Here is a 21058-nt window from a genome sequence, read left to right as displayed (position 1 = left end):
ACAAGTGTATAGGACGTCTTTGGTTTGCGGTAGCATGAAATTTTCCCTTCACCTGAACTAGAAGACCCAAACCTGTTCCAGCATGACAATGCCTCTGTGTACAAAGCAAACTTCATGATGATATGCTTTACATGGGTTGAAATGGAAGATCTCCATATGTCTGCTATAGATTTGGAATTGGAAAAAGCTGAACGCCGCCTCCTCACCTCACCTACACCAGTACCTGCCTGATGTCTGAATGATCACAAATCTCCACAAGCACACTCTATAATCGAGTGGAACATCTTCCCGGAAGAGTAGAGGATACTATAAAAGTGAATGGGGACTGAATGTGGAATGGGATGTTCAGAAACCACATACCAATCTTAGGGTCAGGTGTTCATATAGTGGGTGTCTACGCATCAAAAGCGAGACATGATAATTGCATGCAGACATAGTGGCTGAATTAGCACAAATCTCTACAAGCACTCTTCAAAATCTAGTGGAACATCTTCCCAGAAGAGTGGAGGTTATTATAACAGCAAGTGGGGCTGTTTGGGTAAGAATCACATATGGAAGGAAAAAATTGGTTGTCCCAATACTTTTGTAAATATGTTTTTTGGTACATTGTTGCTTGACTTTGGAATATAAATTTTAAATAAGTTTCATCTGAATAAAACTTTGCGAACATTAGTAGATACTGGTGATAAACAGAGTACCTTCCAGAAGGTAGCCAGGTAATTTCTAGCCGTAAGACAGATCTATGGTTGATCGGAACCCACAAAACATTTTCGATCCATGATCCTGGCTGTCTACAACATCGCCATGTTAGCAGGTCCTCGTTCTAACCCTGTCAATCAGAACAGATTTTCTAGGTGCTTTCGCTGGACCTCATTAAAATCTCTCAATTGAAGCACGAGGCCAGGATTCAAAACGGATTCGTTCAGTTTGATAACATCTTTCCCACATTATTAAGCTTCTCTGCTCAGCTGCTTGCCATTTGTCTGGTATTTTGAAGAAGATCTGACAATGATCAAAGACAATTTGTGACCATGACGTGTTTGACTGTATGAACTCTGTTTGTCCACCTGAGACGTACATATAGATGCCGTGGATGAGTGGTAGATGAATCGATCTGCCAGATCCTGCACCTTTATGAGCATGAAAATAATTAGCTTATTATATTATTGTGCACCTTAAGAAGTCCTGGGCAATCTGGAATCTTCTGAGGAATCACTTTATTCACCTTTATAGTTTTCTGGGCTGCAGCAAAGCCAGAGTATGTTCCCGGAAAAACTGTGCATGAGGCTGGTGTACACGCTGAATATTATCCCATCGACTACAAAACAAAAGGAAAGAACATGTCCACAGGCAGGAGCAACCATGAGTTGCCAATCCACCTACTGGAATATGTATTGCTTGAAATCTGGACCAGCAGTAATAATGACAAATAAACATGTCTTTAAACCGAACGTGCGAATTTGCACTTGTGGTGCAACTTGAAAGGTGTGAATGAGCCTCTTGTGTCTAGGGTGCTTTAGAGATACACTATGTATATACACTACACTATACCTCCACAGTGGTCACTCTGAAAAATACGAGTGATCGCTGAAGACAAATGGATCGATCTGTGCTTTTTGGAAAAGGGGAACTCAGCATATTAGGGATGGAAAGATTCACTGATTCGCACCGGTCCATCGCAATTAAAGTAAACGATGTGATGCACTGATTAAAAAAAGTGTCCATTGCACACAAATTGGCATTTGTCCTGCGATGCATAATTTTTTAAATACTTTTGTCGGGAAAAAAAGGATTAATTTATATGTAATTATTAGTAGAGGTACTATACATTTATTATTTAGAAACTGACCAATAATTTGTGACTAATATTTTATATGTAGTTTGATTTCTCCTCGCTAAACTGTTCCTCATGGTCACATAGAATACAGATTTACATGGCAGAGGTAGAGCTGTAACTTCCTGGAAACAGAACAGGAAAAGAACTGTTGGTCTGGTTTTATTTAATAAATTTTTTTTTTTTGGTGAAAGGGGCCATGCGTTAGAAGTCAGAAGGCACTTTAGTAAATTGATGATTTGCTGTTTGTCTGAACCAAAGAAATAAAAGCAAACTGTCAGTACCATATTGAATTGCATAGAATCCCACTGCTGCTCAATTGTATGATTGAGATAAATATAATTCGCTGTAGATAAGATTGCCTGCCAAATGCCATAAATGTAAATGATTAGCAGGCAAAAATTATCCATTATGTTTTGAAGCGTTTGAGTGAGCACTTTGTGCAGTAAATTCTTGATGACGCTGTACTGATCCTAAAATTGTGCTTGGCCCCCTAAAGGCTCTGCCTGTTGTATCTTTAATTAAAGGATCATCTGTCGGTGACACCGTCAAAGGAATGTTATCGCTGTACGATGGGGAACACGATGCACCTGTACATTGCCTTTATTCTGACAAAGACAAATCGAGTGGTAGATTGTAATATCTGCATTTTTTTTTAATGCCTTTGCACGTGCAGAATGTTTGAATTCAACCCTGGTGTGTTTAAATCCATCCCTGTGTGAGGCTGTTTGAGAGATGTGGTCTCGATCCGGTTGTGTGGTTTGGATACAGTGAGAAAACAAACGGATCGGCTGATGCAGGAAGTGAATCAATCATCAATCGAAGCTAAAGTGGTGACAGAAACGCCTCAAGTTTTGGATATTTGGGCCGACAAACACGAAGAGAAACTCTGTAGCTCAGAACTGATGAACCTCTAAAGGATTCTAAATGGGATCAAAGGCATTGGGTTGGCCAGAGGTCAGTGCATTCACTTGACACTACTGTATGAAGAGGCCTCTTCAGACACACACACACACACACACACACACACACACACACACACAAACACACACAAACACACACAAACACACACACACACACACACACACACACTACACTAAGTGTTTAGCATGTACAGTTGATCAGAGCGAGACTGCAGTTCGATATTAATACCCACATTCAACACCTCGATTTCTCACTCTCTTTGTGTCCCTCTCACTCCCTAATCTCTCTCTATACTGTGTTTGTCCCTTTTTTTTCCCTCTCTCTTTCTTTCTTTCTTTCTTTCTCCTTTTTGCCTTTTCTTTATTCCTCCATCACACTGCCTATCCCTGTCTGGAGGAGATTAGCCGGAGCAGCTGAACTCGAGCCATAGACGTCTGAAATCCTCTCAGTCGCACTCGAATAGAGTTCTTTTCTTCAGAATGACGGTTCTGTCCGGTTATTTTGATCAGGTGTGAGTGCCACTTGAAACGGAGCAGTCTTAAGAGGAAGCAGTGCGAACCCTGTGCGCTGGTGGGTTTTTGTGCCCGTCGTGAGAGCCGTGTCATACCGGAGAGCACACAAAACTGCTGAAGCTTTAGTAAAGGGTGAACAGATTGTAGATTTCTACAAGTTTTTTTCTTGTCCAGCCTCCAAAGCTGTCTGTCTGTCTGTCTGTCTGTCTGTCTGTCTATCTATCTATCTATCTATCTATCTATCTATCTATCTATCTATCTATCTATCTATCTATCTATCTATCTATCTATCTATCTATCTATCTATCTATCTATAAATATATAAATGATGATAAGAGAGAGAGAGATAATAATGGTGATAATAGTGATGATAATAATACTCACACTGATCATATGATTCCTGTGTACATTCACACACAAAAGAAAAAAACACTCATATTCAATAACCAGCCCCAGACGACAGCGCTATCTAGAACAGTGTGATTTACCGCAGGAAGGACGATTTATGATCTCGTTTCAGATAAGTGCTCACGCTGCCTTGGGTGTGAAAGAAGGACATGGAGGGGGAAAAAAAAGGTTCTGAAAGATTCATTTATTGGCCCAGTCAGATGGAAATTGACCACAGGGGACTGAAAAGCACATCCAAAGGGTGGGCAAAGGGTGAGTATCAAACATGAATATTAATGATGTGGAATCTGATAAGACTGTGAGCCGATGTCAGTAAAGGCATATTGAGGGTGAGGAGATGATCTGGAAGAGAGTTCACACAGGACTATCCAAACCGGAGTAAACCGGAACAAGACTGTTTTATTTGTTGTTGTTTTTTGCCCTAATCTTCATTGTGGTTTCTTTTTCTGAGATACTTTTCTTCTCAACACAGATGCAAAGAGTAGTTATTTTAGTAGCAATAGTCTTGCTCATACTAGTCTTGCCATTCTTATCTCATCGCTCTTCCTTGGGTAGCTTTCATTAGATATTTTCAGCCGCATGAAAGCATTATTTTAATAAATGTAGCGCATGTAAGAGCCGGAGGCGTCGGCTGTACATACATTTGAGTTTCTTTATTGGGGTCATGGGGCCTCCAAGGGTTTTTTATTAAGAGTTTATGTTCTCCTCCATAGTATGGGTCAATGGGTCAAAACATAGGCAGATAGAGTTTTTGCTTGAGGACAAGACGGGGTATTAAAAAAAAAACACCTCAGAGATTCATGGTTACCTTGCAAGAAAATACAAAGCCTGCTGTAGGAGACATTCACACTCACCTTCCTGTGGGAGGAAAGCAGACTGGGTGAATTATGTCCTGTCTGGACCAGAGAAAGAGGACAAGCCCACAGGTGGAGGGGTGGACAGAGCGAAGTCAACCATCTATCTGTGTTGCGAGAATATCAAGGACAGTCAGAACGATGGGACTCGATGGGACTCTTTTTATTTTTTATTCAGTCACCTACCTCACGGTCACGTTGCGATTTGCCTCATTGTGCCCCTAATGCACATTCGATTGCTCACGCTTTTAGTTCTTCTTGCTAACCGCTACATTGTGGAGTGTCCCACTCAAAACGACCTATTTTTCTCATGCCATGCAAAAAAAACTTCTCTTTCTCTCTTTCTTTCTCTCTCTCTCTCCAGCTCACTCCCTTCTGTCCCACTTTTTCATCATTAGGGAGAAAGAAACTCCCTGCTCCCACAGAAATAGGGCGAGAGGCTATTTCCAACGCCTCTGAACACAGAGAAACACACAGACACTCCCACTCTTTTCACGGACAAAACTGCTTTCCTTCTGGGTTTTTTTTGGGGGAGACTTTATATAACTGGTTCAAGCCATAACCTGTAGGCAAATGATTTCAAATATGCAGTCTAAACAAGATCGATATTTTCCTCCCACTTCTATAACTGGAGATATTTTGCTCGAAAATGTATACTTGAGGGCACAAAGTGCATGGACCCCTGACAACACACCCATTTGTGCTTCTTCCCTAAATTTGGAAAGACGGAATAGTCTTTCTGTGCTGTAGAATTACAGTTTCCTTTCACTGGAACTAAAAAGCTATGAAAATGCGTCTGGACCAGAAGTGAGCTCTATAAAGACATGGTTTGAGAAGGTTGGAGAAGAAGAGCTTGAGCGTCCAGCACAGAAACGCTGATTGCACCCTAGAACTTTTCACCCAGCATCCTGCCTGAACTTACTATTGTAGATGAGTGAACTCAATTCACTACAACCACACACCTAAAAGACTTGTGCAAACCCCTCCCAGAAGAGTGGAGGTTATAATATCCGCATCCATACTTTTGTTTTTAATCGTTTCTAGTTAATCGTTAATAGCAGACGTGTTAGCGCAGAATAGCACCAGTTGCTCAGCTCCTGATGTCCACAGGATGATGTCATTTAGCACACTGACTAATAAAGTTCGATGCTCCCTGTGACTGTGACATCTGTTGGCATGTCACAAACCTAGTCTCTAAACTTTTTTTTACCACCTCGTAGATGAGCAGCTTTTGGGGAACTATTAAAAACGAACACGCATACGCCATTTTTCGAATTGATCCATTTATGGGAAACATCGGAGCCAGGAATCTATGCCGGCTTCCTAAATGGACACCGTCATGAAACAAATATAAGGATGCAGTTTATGGGATAAAGTGGCCGCCTGTGAAACGGCTCAACACAAGCTATCAAATTTCCTTTCTGCTTCACGCCAAGCATTATTTTTTATATTTATTATTACCCTGATTAATCAGACTCGGGCCAAAAAAAAAAAGAACTTGAGCACTTTATTATGTCCTTTATGTTTGTCCTTCACAACTCTCCCAGGCTTACCGCGGACGTGTTCGGACTTTGAAAGGCTTATTCGTTTCTTAAACTGGCTCCACACACACACACACACACACACACACACACACACGCGCACACTAAACTATGCGCAGCAGCTGTAGCTCGATTACACGCCCTGGTGTGACTATGTGTGACAGTTCACAGGGTGGACAAGCCTGAAGAAAAGTACGTGACGAAATCATCGACGCCTTTAATAGTGCGTTAAAGAAATATGCAATCAGGTTAAAGGGATGGTTATGGAATTGACCTTCTGACATGCACTATTGAACGGATTGAACTAAAGATGACGCACTTTGTTTTCATGATTCCAGAGGTGGAAAGAGTATCTAAAAATCATAACGGAGTAAAAATATAGATCCCTTACAAGTTTACCAAATTCTGACTTGAGTAACAGTTTTAGAGAATCTGATCTGAACACAACTCAAATATTTGATTCATACTGAAGGCTCAAAGCTGTGCTGGTCCTTAAACACCAAGTCACATGTGAGTGAAAAGCCAAAAAACAGTTGATTTGTAAGGTTTAATTTCTTAAAAGACATATCAAATTTGGACACTTAAACACTGGTCTAACCAAGATCGCCACAACAGAATCCTGGGCCCCTGATCGAGGCCCCTAACCCCGTAGCAGCTGTATAAATAAGATGTAATGCAAGTCGCCCGGGACAAGGGCTTCTGCCAAATGCCATAAATGTTATGTCTAATGGAGACAAACCGACTTGGTTTTAGAATGAGGGAAAGTCCGTGATCATGATGTGAACAGGTTTTACAGACAAGAGTGGGGATTGAGAGACACACACACACACACACACACACACACACACAAACTATTTCTCTGAATGTCACATCCAGCCTCGTTTTAACGCCTTTCTCATGCATATCTCATGCTGTCAGCTTTTTTTTTTCCTTTTTGCCATGAAGTGCTATTTGTGCAACATGGCTATTAAAAGACTGTGAAGAAAGAAAAGAATTCGAAAGAAGTTGTTTTTTCTCAAGGGCAGATGAAAAAAAAAATATATAGAAAAATTATTATTATTAGCATTATGATGATTATTATAAATGCCACGTCTTAGAATTTCAAATAAATAATGTACACTTTTAATCTAATCCTAAAATATTTATAGCTTTAAAGAAGATATATATATCCTTACTTTTACAAATAATATAGAGGATGTTTGACACGATTATAAAAACCATATTAACTCGGAGAGAAAATTCCATTCCATTTCTTAGGCCAGAAATGCTTTTTAATGCTTTTTTTTTTTTTATGGATTAAGGGCCTTGCTCAAGGGCCCAGTAGTGGCAGCATGGTGGAGCTGGGATTTGAACTCGTGATCTTTTAAACAAACCACTGAGCCACTGAGATTCGAAGCTTTGTGAACATGGGTGATGTCTATATACGTACATTAGTTCGATCCGCGTAACTGCTAATTCATTTCACTTCCTTACAAATAAAAGCTAATTATACGCTCAAATCAGCCCACAAATCAAATAATATGGATGATCAGGAACAAGGACACGCTATAATTATAATATAAACTCGGGAGAAATAAAAAACGATCGGTTGTGTTTCATATGATTTTTAAATAACATTTATAATGGATACTGTACATTGTAACTTACACTATATGGATAAAAAAAATGGACCCTGAATTTTCCAGCCATATGTGGTTCTTCAACAAACTGTCACCACAAAGTTGGACAAACAATAATATATATATATATATATACACACACACTACTGGAACATATTCCCCGGAAAATAGAACTTATTATAACAACAAAAAGGAACTCAGTGTGGAATAGAAAGTTCAAAAAGCACCCAATATGATTGTCAGATGTCCACAAACATTTGTTCATATAGTGTAGAAACACAAAGCTTAACTGGTAATACATTTCACTTCCCCTTATAGTTCCTCACAATTAATATCAAATTTTATATATAAAAAGAACTTCCTATCATTTATTTTATTTATTTATTTAATTATAAATGGAGGGGTCAGAACGCCGAAATCTGGCAACGCACACACACCCCTTGTTTTGCTGTTCATCCAACTACAGTGGCGTTTTACATTGGTGCCGTTTTTTTTTTTTTTTTTACATCATTATGTTCAAAAATTAAGAATAAAGGCCACGGACACGTCTCCCCTCTGCTTCCATCGCTGAGCCGCTAACCATGACTAATCTATTTTTGCATTATTTCTGAATGAAAGACGAGACGTACTGTAGGAGGCTGATCCCACACTCGTTTTTGTTGGACGTCCTTTACGGTCCTGACAGGCCTTTTTGTTGTTGTTTTGCTGTAGTTTTTTTTTTTGTAATCTGACTCAGATAATGGAAGTCCAGATGACCATTAAAAGCAGGCTGCAAAAAACAGAAAAAAAAAAAAAGAGCAGAGCGGAGGAGCACTTTGGGAATCGATTGCCGCGGTTACGTCAAAGGACCGTCATCAAGACTAAAGGATCAAAATCTGGTGGTACAGTAATGGCTGAGGAATGTCTGCTTTAAACCTGCGTCGTCACCTGCGTTCGCGCTCGGCTCGCTGCCTGCATCCGGACGAGCTCAAACGTGTATAAATAGCTCTTCGAGAAAAAGGTTAGATTCGTGACAGATCGACGATGACCTAGATATCCGTCTAAACGTTGCAAAAACACTCCCCTTCACTGGTGAAATCTGTCTTTCGATTCTGAATACGTGCAACTCAATCAAGCAATTCCTTTAAAAAACGCTACTACACATTTTTGACATTTGGCCTTAGAGCAACCTACATTAATCTCATTCATACAACTATAGGGTTGAGGGCCTTGCTAAGGGGCCCAGGAGTGGCAGCTTGGTGTGGCTGGGATTTAAACACATGATTATATAGGATGTGGTAGCGTGAAACCTTCCCTCGTGTGGCCTCCTATAGAGCTCTGACCTCAACCCTACATATTGAACACCTTCGGGATGAATTTTTTCATGCTGACTGCAGTCTGGGCTTCCGCACTTACATCAGTACCTGACTTTAATAACACCCTTGTGGTTGAATGCCTCCACGTATCTCCTCGCAATTTACTGGAACATCTTCCCAGAAGAGTGGAGCTTATTATAACAGCAAATGGGGACTCAATGTGAAATGTTCAAAAAGCACATACAAATCTTATGGCCAGGTATCCAGAAAGCTTAACTGCTGATACAATTTACTTTTACTTCTTCACAATTAAAATGTAAATATATGCAAAAAAAAAAAAAAAAAAAGTCATGTACAGTCATTTTGGACTGATTATTGATGCCGGCTTGTTTCTCCACTTTATCTCTAATTTGTCATTTTGTGAAGGAAATACGATTACGCTCAAATCAGCACTCGAGTGGCATGCAGGACCGACCCCCAAATCAAACAATACGGATAATTAGGAACTAGGACTCGCTATAGTTATAATACTGCGTTAAAAACTTGGCAGAACAGAAAAGATTTATGGGTTGATTGTTATTATTATTTTTTACCAATCCAAAGTCAGAACATAGGTATTATAAAATACCTTGTATATTGTAACACACTTTATGGACAAACGTATTGAGAAACCTGCCGTTTCCAGCCATATTCCGTTCTTCAGCATGTCTTTGGAGGCCAAAAAACTTAAAAAAAACAACAACATTATAACTATATAATGAACAAAAGTATGTGGACACCAGGCCACAAGATTGGTGCTTTTTGAACATCCCATTCCACACTGAGTCTCCATTTGCTTTTAGAATAATCTCGACTCTTCTGGGAAGGTGTTTCACTAGATTTTGTGGAGATTTGCTAATATTTATCCACATTTTGTTAGGAAAGTCAGTTACTGATGTACTGTGGGTGAGTTAAGGAGGCTTGAGGAGCAATCAGCTTTCCAATTCAAGATCTTCCACTCCAATCCATGGAAAAGCTGGTTTTGTGCAAAGGATCATAGTCATGCTAAAACGGGTTTGAGTCTCCAACGTTTGACAACTGTGTGCCTCCAAGTTTCCGGTAAAGGTTTGTGGAAGAACCACATAAGGCAGAAAAGATCAGGAGTCCCAATACTTTTGGCGTTGATCATAAAAATGGCCGCTGGCTCTTCATTAATTTCGTAGCAATGCTGATGCCACACCTATTACAGTATGTGTGGTATGTGTGTGGCCTGTTTTGAAAACAGCGTATACACGTGATACATGTTATTAGGTGTTGTTAGATACACCTACAGTAGGTACACAGTCGGAAATTATAGCTCAGGCTTTTTTTCCCCCTCACGTGTCATACCTTTGATTAGCATAATTTCAGCTAACACGATGTTTTCGTGGTTGCAGACTGTTGTTTTTTTCTTTTAACCCTTTCGCTACATGTCAGTGATCTCATTCAGTTCGTTTACACCACGAGGGAGACCTGCTCGGGAAAAAGAAAGTCTTGAACGCTTTATTCGCCGCCGGTTCTTTTATTAACTCGCCGCCGAGATCCGGTTGTCAGATTCACAAAACAAACCGCAGTGTGTCGCAATACGCAAACGCTGTAATCACTCAATCAAACCTTTTGTGCTTATTTTTTTTTTTCCTCCTTGATGTGACACGCAACAATGCGCAAAGAAGGCAAAATGCACAAAATGTACTCTTTGCTTGAGATCCAACACGGAATCAGACAAGTCGCCACACCTCGCTTGTCATACAAGACGATACTACAGTTGTAAACAGCACCTGGTTTGCTTTTTCGCGTGCTGTGAATTGAAACCGTAGTCACGTTTTGTTTTTGCTCATAGTACTGAGATGTATGTTGGTGATAAGGAGACGCCACCAAGCGCCAATCAAAACGAGTTCAAAACGGAGCGCACGCTCGACCCTGATTGGTAAATGCTGCGTGTTTGACCAGTTTTTATCTGCACAATATGTGGTTGAGTAAATTGTAATATATTTGACTTTGAAATGTAGTGAAGTTGAACTAAAATTGTCCCCAAATGGAAACACTTCAGTAAAGTACAGATACGTGAAACAGCTACTTAAGTACAGTAACAAATAACATGTACCGTATTTTCTGGACTATAAGCCGCTACCTTTTTCCCACGTTTTGAACCCCGCGGCTTAAACAACGAAGCGGCTAATTTATGGATTTTTCCTGGGTTTTTCACGGTTTGACAAACTTCAAGCCAAAAAACTAAGCCCCATAACATTAGACCAATGAAATTGAATGAAATTGCCGAACGGGTTTAGTTGAACCAATGAATGATGTTCCTCTGACGTTTGACCTGCCGCTCACTCAGACTGTCTACAGGAAATGCGAATCATTTGTCACGCTGAAAACAACCAGGCATGAAAAAAACACACTTCACCTGTGTTCTGAGCTGCACGGCATCGGGAGAAAAGCTTCACCGATGGTGATTTTTAAACGCACAACGATGCCAAAAGAAAAACTCCCGAGAGAAATAGTTGTCCAAGGAAGGAGGAAGACAGTGAACAATGACTTTCTTAGTAGGCTACTGTTTAGATACAAGCCGTGTAACAGACACTGTCTTTCATTAAAACCTGTGTAAAGTTCATTAGCTTCAGTGTAGACACCTGCGGCTTATAGACAGGTGCGGCTTATAGACAGGTGCGGCTTATTTATGTTCAAAATAAAAATCTTTGTCAAATTCAGTGGCTTATATATGGGTGCGCTTAATAGTCCGGAAATTACCGTACTTCCTCGCTGTCCATCACTGGTTTATGGATGTGGTAGAATTTTTTCCTTCACTTCCAGCATGACAATGTCCCATGCACAAAGTCAACTACATGAAGATCTGCTTTCCACGGGTCTAAGTGGAAGATCTTGAGTGGTCTGCTCCAGAGCTTTTGAACCATATTGAACACGATGAATACGGACGTTATGTTCACCTCAGGTCTCCTCACCTCAGCGCCTGACTTTAACAGAATGTAGCTGAATGAGCTACAAAATCGAGTGAAACATCTTCCCAGAAGAGTGGAGCTTATTATAAGAGCAAACAGTGACTAAATGTGTAATGGGATCCTCAAAAAAGCACATGTTATCAGGTGTTTGCACAAATGTTTGTATAATGAACAGAAGCCTGGCAAAAGCAGAAATAGTACCAATTCATGTGAAATAAATGATCATCCCAAGTAAGGATCAATATTTTAAATGTAACACTGGATCCTGTCAATACAACACCAGTATGGAATGGAGCAATCATTTCGGATCTATCCAAAAATCCCTAGAAAGCGCATCATTTCGATTTCTGTCCTGCCAAAGGTTTAAGTACCCCACTAAGGGCAGATAGAGGCAGAAGATTTGTGTGTTCCCTCATCGAGTTGGAAACAAATCCCTTCCGAATTATCCAGCTTGAAATCTGCTCCTGCAAAGACCGAGCTCCCGGGCTTCAAAGATCACAGCCTCGTCCTTTTAATCTCAGCACAAGCCTGCTGTTACACGGAAATATTATCTTAAGCTCCGACATTAAGCCAGACAGGCAAGCGAAGTCGTTTGCAGTTTCGAAGAAAAACAACAACACAGAAACGAGCTGGGCACACAAGACAGGCAGGATCCATTTAATTGATTTGTTCGCAAGTATGAAAACACCGGCAGATAAAACCCTGAGTGACGTCCTGCCATGTTCTACAAACGCAATCATCAATCAGTTCGCTCGCGTTCCAGACGCGAGGCTGGAAATTAAAAGCGCGCCCGTTGACGCGCTCTATTTTCCTTTCACTCGCCCGAACCCGCAACGTAATTTTGCTCTTAGATCCCGCGAGAAAGACAGTCTAAATACGTGCCATTAATCCGGGTGAACAAGCCTGTCATTTTCACGGGACGGAGCTATAATTAACGCGGCTTGGTGCACAACACTGCCGCGGTGCAAACAGCTGCGGCTCGAGAGCCTACTCGAGGCGCGACGACGCTGCCGATCGGGCGGAAATTTCGCCTTTCACACCCTGGTGACACTGACACGGGGTCTGATTCGGGATCAGCACCGGCGTGGCCTGTTTTTACTCCCGGCAGCTGTTTGTGCAGGAAATCTTTAGGACAGAAGAACAGATGCAGAGGATGCTAGAGATAGTAAACAAGCCTGGACAGCACTTTCCTGTAATTGGTCCTTCTACTTTTAGATTTTCCTTAAAAAGATATCAGAAATTATCATGTGTTAAATAACCATTTGGACTGCTGCGATTTTTATTCTTTTGTCAAGCCTTTTCATACCAATGTCCTAGATCGTTGGTTTAAATGCACAGTTTTCCAAAGCGTTTGTGGACACCTGAGCATAAAGTTGGTGTTTTTGAACATCCCATTTAACATTTAATCCCCATTCGCTCTTCTCGGAAGATGTTCTGCTAGATTTTGTGGAGGTTCTTGCTCATTCAACCACATTTTGTTAGTAAATTCAGGTACTGAGGTGAAGAGGCCTGGGGTGCAGTCAGTGTTCATATTCATCATGTTCAATAGGGATAAAGTGAGAGCTGTATAGCAGAAGATCCTCCACTCCAGCTCATAAAAAAACATATCTTCATGGTGCTGGTAAAAAAAAAATATACGTCACTTGTCCCGGTACTTTTGTCCATACAGTCAACCCCCGATAATTCGCATTTCAGAACTCTCGGCTTGGAAAATCCGTGGGTTCTCATTTGGAACGTAACTAACAGCAAGTTGCAGATTATCCTAAAATTTGCGGGAATTCGCAGCGGGACTGAATGTTCAGGAACGTTAGGAATAACATTTTACGTTTTTACTAACAAATTTCATAATCTTTTTAAAAACACATTATTGTATTAAAGTCATGTCTAGATGAATTCACTAAGGGGCCATGGGGGTTGTGGGGGTGCGTCCAGAATTTTCAGATTTTTGGAACTCGCCCTGGGTCTTAGAACGTAACTCCCACAAGTTCTGGGGGATCCGCTGTATAAGGTATCTTCGTTTTTTTTTTCCCGTCAACAAAAAAAATCAACGTTAAAATGTATTCGTGTTGGTCTGTGTAATCACCTGACACAATGGTCAGTATTAAGCTACATGAATGTACAGTCTGAACTAATTAATACAATTCTGTATACTTTTTAATGACCAATGGTGGTGCTGTTGTGCTCGATTTCCCCCAAAATGTAAAAAACGGATGGATACGATTGTTTGACTTTTTTTAACTTCTTAATTTTTTTTATCTTGTGATGACGATAGCGATACGAGAAAATTATTATTATTTTTTTTTTTTATTACAGTATACCATTAAAGTATTACAGTATATGACACCATACTGATCACCATTTCTTAAGACTCCTGGCTAGGCTAGGCTAAGTTGGGGACCACCCTCTTCAAATCTCATGAAAGAGGTTAAGAATTCAAACCTTATATTGATGTTGAGTTTATTGAACAACCAGGTAAAATAAAGGTGAGCTGAACCAGTGCCTTAATAAAGTATCATTGGTGCAAATCGCAAATATATTTATAGTTATTATTGATTCCAAGTGTATTTTCTGGTCAAGATCCTGAATCGGTCCTCTTCTTCGATAGATCGAGCTGACGATCTCTATTAGAGATGGGGATTGATTTCAGGGAACGTTCCCTCAGGCCACATCCATTCATTGCAAATTTGTGGAAGTCACCGATCAGGATCAGTACGAGCATTTCAGAAGCATATCAGACACCACATTAAGTCTGAAGCAGAGCACAGAGAAAATAAAACTACTGGAAATATTGGTGTAGAAAGGGTTGCATGTATTTATCAAACGTTTTAGAGCTCTTTCAATGAGAATCTTATGTTGCTGGTTACCAACAAGAAACAGCCTTCCAGCTGTAGTGAATGTTTAGAAGCAGAAGTCGAGCTCATTAGAAGAGAAAAAAGGCTAAAAAAAAAGTGCTCCTGTTTGCGCTTATTGGCTGCCTAAGTGAAGCATCAACTGGAGTGAAATATCATTTGTTCCTGAGGCCATGTGTCTGGTGAATAAAACAGAATATAACAAGCTAGAAAGCAACTTTGTCCAATTTTAGTGCAAATCTGAGGGCTCTGTGTGGTGTGTATATACTTAGCAATATTGTAGGACATCGTTTTAGTCTACAGAGGAGCTCGATAAAAAAGGATTATTCACATACACTATTAGGTATTCCCACCTGACACCATTGTATATGATGTCTTTGAATGTGGTAGCATTCCTTCACTTCAAATGGGAGATACAAACCTGTTCCAGCATGGCTATGCTTCTGTAGTTGTAGCTCAAAGGTCAAGTTCAAATCCCAGCACCCCTAAGCTTGCTTGCTCAGCTGGGCCCCCCTGAGCAAGACCCTCAATCCTCAACTGCTCAGTTGTATGAATGATATAACTGTAAGTCATCTGGATAAGGCCTAAATGTAAATGAGTGTCCTGCAATAGATCTGCCGTATGGAACCCTATTAAACACCTGAGGCTACGTCTACAAAAATCTGGATACATTTAAAAACTGCGTTTTTTGTCTAAAAAACAATCCATGCCCAAACTTATGCTTACAGTAGTTTCCCAAAAGTTGCTTATCCACACTGAAAAGCCTGAAAACGCTTACGTCCCTGTACTGTGCATGGAAAATTTGTAAGACGCTTCGACCTTTGTGATTTCCGTTATTTACTTCCTGTTCTTTGAAACATCAATGACTAAAAATTCCTCACGAAAATGCCATTTTTCAATTGATCCACTATGTAAAGGGTTTTTAAAAAACTACGTTGTCACTGACTGAAAACACTGTTTTAGTGTGGACAGAAGGCCAAAACGGAGAGAAAAGTATGCATTTTGCAATGAAAACGTATCAGTGTGGACAGCATCCTGTTGTCCTTTCTGTTACAGGACAAACAGGAGGCTTTGTGTGAAACTATTACCTCCCTAGGAGACCGTATCCCACACCGAGAGCTGCCAGGTCCAGTTCATTGATACACCACTCAATTAGCCCTGACAGCTGAGCGAGTCAAGAGCGAATTCTGCTGCCTGGTTAGGTCCGGGTTTGTAGTGCCCTGGGTTTCAATTTAAAGTAGCTCTCTAGCTCTGCGAGCGAGTCAAGGACGCTATTGATACTCATACTGATACTGATACTTCAAATCCAACCACAGTCGACAGCTGTTGGTGAAAATTAAAGTTTGATGTGAGGGATGAAGGGTGTGTACTTGCTCCTTACCAACTATGAGGACCAAGTTGGGCCAAATACCTGGCAGTGGGAGCTCAGTGGTTTACATTCTGGGTTTCTGCTTGGAAGGCTGAAGGGGTTCAAGCCATCACCAAGCTGCCACCTTTGGGCCCTTAACTCTCAGTCCACCAGGGGTGCTGTATCATGTCTGATACCAGCTCCTAACATCGCTGGGATATGCAAACCTTTCTTTTGTGTGAGAGGACATTCCCAGTTTGACCAGACATGTTTGCCTCTAGAAATCCTCCTTTTGCTACCACATAAATAAAGCTCCTTTTGTAATTTAGGTTGAACTTCATTGTCTACAGCCTTAAATTATTAAATTTGGACCAGGTCAGCAAAAACGAGCCCCATGGCACCCCGCCCAGGCTGCACAGTATACGCCTCCCTGCTTCTAATATGCTGTGTCATCCCCAAGGCCACGGAGCCCAGGCTGCAAATATGATGCATCGACACGTCTGGTTATTGATAGAGTGCGGAAACATCCTTTCAAATTCTTCATCACTTTAACGACACCACAAAGTGAGCCAAAATGTTTCCGGGAAACACTAAAGAAGAAACTGGTTCAGGGTCACCGTGGTGCTTTAGGTACCGGTCGGTACAACACTATTGCGGTTATTAGAACAGATGGATCCTTGTATACAAGTTATAGTTTGAGCTTGGTTGGGAATTTGGGGCCAAATGAAGGCCATATTGTGTCTGAAATAGCACTTATTTTATATTTTATTTTATGTATTTTTCATTAAACTATTTTACACAGTAGTATAAAATCAATATTATTACCCAACGCCAAATCACAGCTTTGCAGAAGTTCAGGATTTAAAAAAACGTTCTCTTATTGCTCGTGCAATATCGCTTCATTATTCAATAAAATAAACTGAAATGATCAAAGCTTAACACACTAATAGGTGTTGGGAGATGCAGGAAATAAACCAAGCAAGCCTTCAAATGTGGAGGATCGACTTCCAGGATATCAGGGATGCTTTAACTATGAAGTTTTAATAGGGAATAAATAAAAATACGAATGATTTGACAGGCTAATTTCTGTAACTAGGACCACTGTAGAGTTTTTTTATGAAACCTAATAACAGTGAGGAAAAAAGAACTGGACTCCACGTCCACATAGTGTATGTACGATAAAATCCAAGTTTTATTACTAACACAATGCAGGACGTAGAGCAATATGAATCAATACAATGGATGGCTTTCGGGGGCAAGACGTCGATAGGAGCAACCTGTGAGCATGTCCCCGGTGTGTGTAGTGATTTCCGCGGTTGAACAAGGCTCTTGTTAGTATTAGGTGGGAATGAAGAGGCTGTTGTGTTCAGCTGTTCGAGCTCCGTTGGCTCTGGATCAGTCAGTGTGTGAATTATAAAGCTGGGTAATTACAGGCTCGGATGCACCCAGGCTCTCTATATAGGCAGCAACCTCTCGAGTCTATTTCTGCAGGATTCACACCACACATACAGGCAAATAGTAACGTTTTGTTAATGACGCATTTGCTGCTGCAACACGGACACCGCAACCGTTTACACTCCCGGCTCTTCTCGTGCAGCCACCGCTCTGTTATTTTCCTCCCTTTTGTTTCCGAGAAGGTGGCATTTCATTTAAGTCAGGCGAACATCATTCCGCTAGACGAGAGAAAAACGAGAGACGGAGAGCAATGTGGAGATGCTAAGGAGGAACGGTATCGTTTCTCCCGAAGGCACAGCAAATAAAAGAGGACAAGCGCATTAATTATAGAGCATGAACATTTTCTGAAGTGTGTAAACATTTAGTCTATTACAGTTTTGTAGACTAAATATGTATATAAAAAATACATAACGTACATGCAAAAAAATGAGTGATGGGAAAATCTGAACATTTTAGTGCCTTTGGTGACTCTTTGAACCTCAAAATGAACAAATCTTTTTTTTGGGATCATTTAGTTTATTTTCAATAAGCGGATCCCCAAACACATCTACAGAAACGAACTTTGACTTCCAGTAATGAAAATATGACAATGCAGTTTAGTGAGTCCTAAAATTTGGGAGGGGCGACATAGTCTCAGATAAATGTTTGTAGGAATCACATTTTTCTTGATATCTTCATTCAATTTAAAATATAAACTTAGGAGACATGTGGCTTTTAACCCATTACTTTACTGGATTGCTCCAGGACTGATTTTATATATGAAGAAAAATTTATTTTAATTTGAAAAAAATGTATATTCACATTACTCCATCATCTATAAGTGTTTATAACTTATTTTCCGGAATATAAGCTCTTTGAACCCCGCTGTTTAAACACTGAAGCGGCTAATTTATGGATGTTTTTCCCGGTTTCAAAAACTTCAAGCCAAAAAACTGAGCCCCATAACATTAGACCAATGAAATTGACGGGTTCAGGTGAACCAATAAAACTCTTTATATTAAATCAGATGCGCTCCCACTGAATCGGGCAGCACCACACAGGTGAAATGTGAATCATTCGTCACGCTGAAAACAACCGAGCATGAAAAAACACTTAATCTGTGTTCTGAGCTGCACGGCATCGGGAGAAAAGCTTCACCGGTGGTGATTTTTAAACGCACGACGATGCCAAAAGATAAACTCCCGAGAGAAATACCTTGTGAAAGGAAGGAGGAAGACAGTGAACAATGACTTTCATGGTCAGCTACTGTTTAGATACAAGCCGTGTAACAGACACTGTCTTTCATTAAAGCCTGTGTAAAGTTCATTAGTTTCAGTGTTCAGTGCTTATAGACAGGTGCGGCTTATTTATGTAAAAAAAAAAAAAACTTTGTCAAATTCAGTGCGGCTTATATGTGGGTGCACTTAATAGTCCGGAAATTACGGTATTATGAACAGGACAAATTACGATAAACAGAATGAGTAGCTTTACCTCATATCTTCTGGACCAATATGTATTGTTAGTTCTTTTGTCACGTGACTCTCATTATTATTGTAACAATAGCGGCATTTAGCTAAAAGAACGAACAGCTCGGACAAGAAGACTCACGAGATGAACTACTCCGTTCGGTTGCCTTTACAAAACCTGCTGAGATTTTGCGATGATTTGCTCATGCACCTCCAGGAGAAAATAAACAAATCACTCTGAGATGACTCATTCGTCTGAGTCACATTAAAGACTCGTTCCAAATGAACAAATAGTTTCATTAATACAAGAAAAATCTGAATGGAAATTAAGGAAATTCTTTGAAAAAAGCATGTAATTTGAAAATGAAACACTTTTAGGAGATACAGACCTGAATCCCTGAGCTGAAGGCCAAGGTGTTTTGCAGACTTTCAGAAAAAAACTAAACAAAACAAAAAAAACAGATTGAGGTCTGGCTTAAGACTACTGAATGCTCGCTCAGGTCCGTTCTCTCAGCAGGAGGCTTGTGATTCAGACGATTATAAACCCATCGATCTCTCAAGAGATCCATAACCTCCATGCTGGTTATGGCGAATAAATTTCACCCACTACGGAATTGTTGAAAATAGTCGGAAATGTGAGCAAGTCAGAATTCTCAGATGCACAACGAGTTTTTCGCAGGATGTAGTTACGTTTTTCATTTATACTTAATTAAACCTGCTTCCTGGTTTTAGATGAAAATTTGGTGTAAACTGCTTGTTTTTTTGTTTTTTTTGTTTTTTAAGCACTAACACAACGTCAATTGGGTTTCCAGTATTCCTGGCGAAACATGGCGCCGGGCAGCACAGTAAAGTTTGAAATTGCCTGGTGGCTTTGGGGTATTTAACCTTTGCTACACCACAGACCAGATTTATTTTGTAAATATTCTTGCGATTAATGTAATTATTGGCTTTCAAAGCCAAAATACACACCAAAATGCACATACACTGTCATTTCTATAGACATTTTCCACAGTATGTTCTTACAACCTTGTAGCACGACCCGTATTCCACAGTCTATTCCACAGTCTATTCCACAGTCTATGGCGCTTTTCACAATAGACATTGTCCATTCATTTAAGTGATATCAAGTGTGTGATTTTAAATCATAAAAACAATACACCAGCGAGTGAGGGATACTATAACCGGAGTGTATGATTATAAATAATGTCCTTTCTACAGTCTTATACAGTTAGCTTATCTAGTTGTGGAAACCAGGAGCTTCTGAGCAACTCCTAAAATAGCTCAACATCTGAGATCATTATAGATCCAGCACTCTCCATGCCAGAGCCTTGAAATGTTCAATGATGGAGAAACAGCTGATGTGGAATGGTATTTTTTTGAGTAGCGATTAAGTGATTGTTTTTTCCAGTGTCCAAACTCTACATGAAGTAGAATCCAAAGTAAAGTGGGATTATTTTATTTTTATTTAGTTTGTTCCACTCATCAAATAATAGTAAGCAGATCTCTCAAGCTTTTATCTCTCAATTCCTGCTGCATACCTTTTTTTTTTTTTCCAGACCCACAATTCTTTTGGTTGAATTCTCCGAAATGGGATAACTGAGTCTGATATTATTGTGATATAAAGAGGAAAATAAATCTCGGTGACTATGACAAATTTAGATTAGCTTACAGTACATAGGATTTGGAATCATGCTAATAAATGAAAGAACGCAAAGTCCTGATAACCCACGAGTGTATCATTTGGAGAAAGAACCTGGATTCCACTCAAGGGAAATGAAGAATTCTGCAGAACTGTTCGGCTTCCATGCTAACATTGAAACTCTCAAGAGGCTATAACACGACAGGAAGTGGTAAACACACGTTTTTTGTTTTTTTTAACTATTAGAAAGGACACTTGTTGACAAAAGCATGCTGCCAGGCCGTTCCAAAAGTTGACAAACAACCTTCTTGATAGGAGAATAAAAAAAAAACATGCACTGCTGCACCCACAGTAGCA

At 40.2% G+C, this 21058-nt stretch overlaps 1 protein-coding gene and 1 long non-coding RNA gene across 14 annotated transcripts in view; both read right to left on the bottom strand.

The window, feature by feature from the left end:
* The window catches only part of LOC310715096 (cyclin-dependent kinase-like 5), an 85611-nt gene that overhangs the window by 23714 nt on the left and 40839 nt on the right, over positions 1-21058 (bottom strand). The window lies entirely within an intron of this gene.
* Positions 10632-20028, bottom strand: LOC310741928. The gene is made up of 5 exons (XR_014538105.1): positions 18848-20028; positions 14405-18681; positions 12010-14048; positions 11757-11953; positions 10632-11078 (listed from the first exon to the last, which is right to left on the bottom strand). It is a non-coding gene; the product is annotated as an uncharacterized lncRNA (long non-coding RNA).

Source organism: Silurus aristotelis, assembly GCF_946808225.1.
Source record: "Silurus aristotelis genome assembly, chromosome: 19".
NCBI classification, from domain to species: domain Eukaryota; kingdom Metazoa; phylum Chordata; class Actinopteri; order Siluriformes; family Siluridae; genus Silurus; species Silurus aristotelis.
The sequence above is the reverse complement of the archived record's forward strand: the minus strand, read 5'-3'. Positions and strand labels throughout refer to the sequence as shown.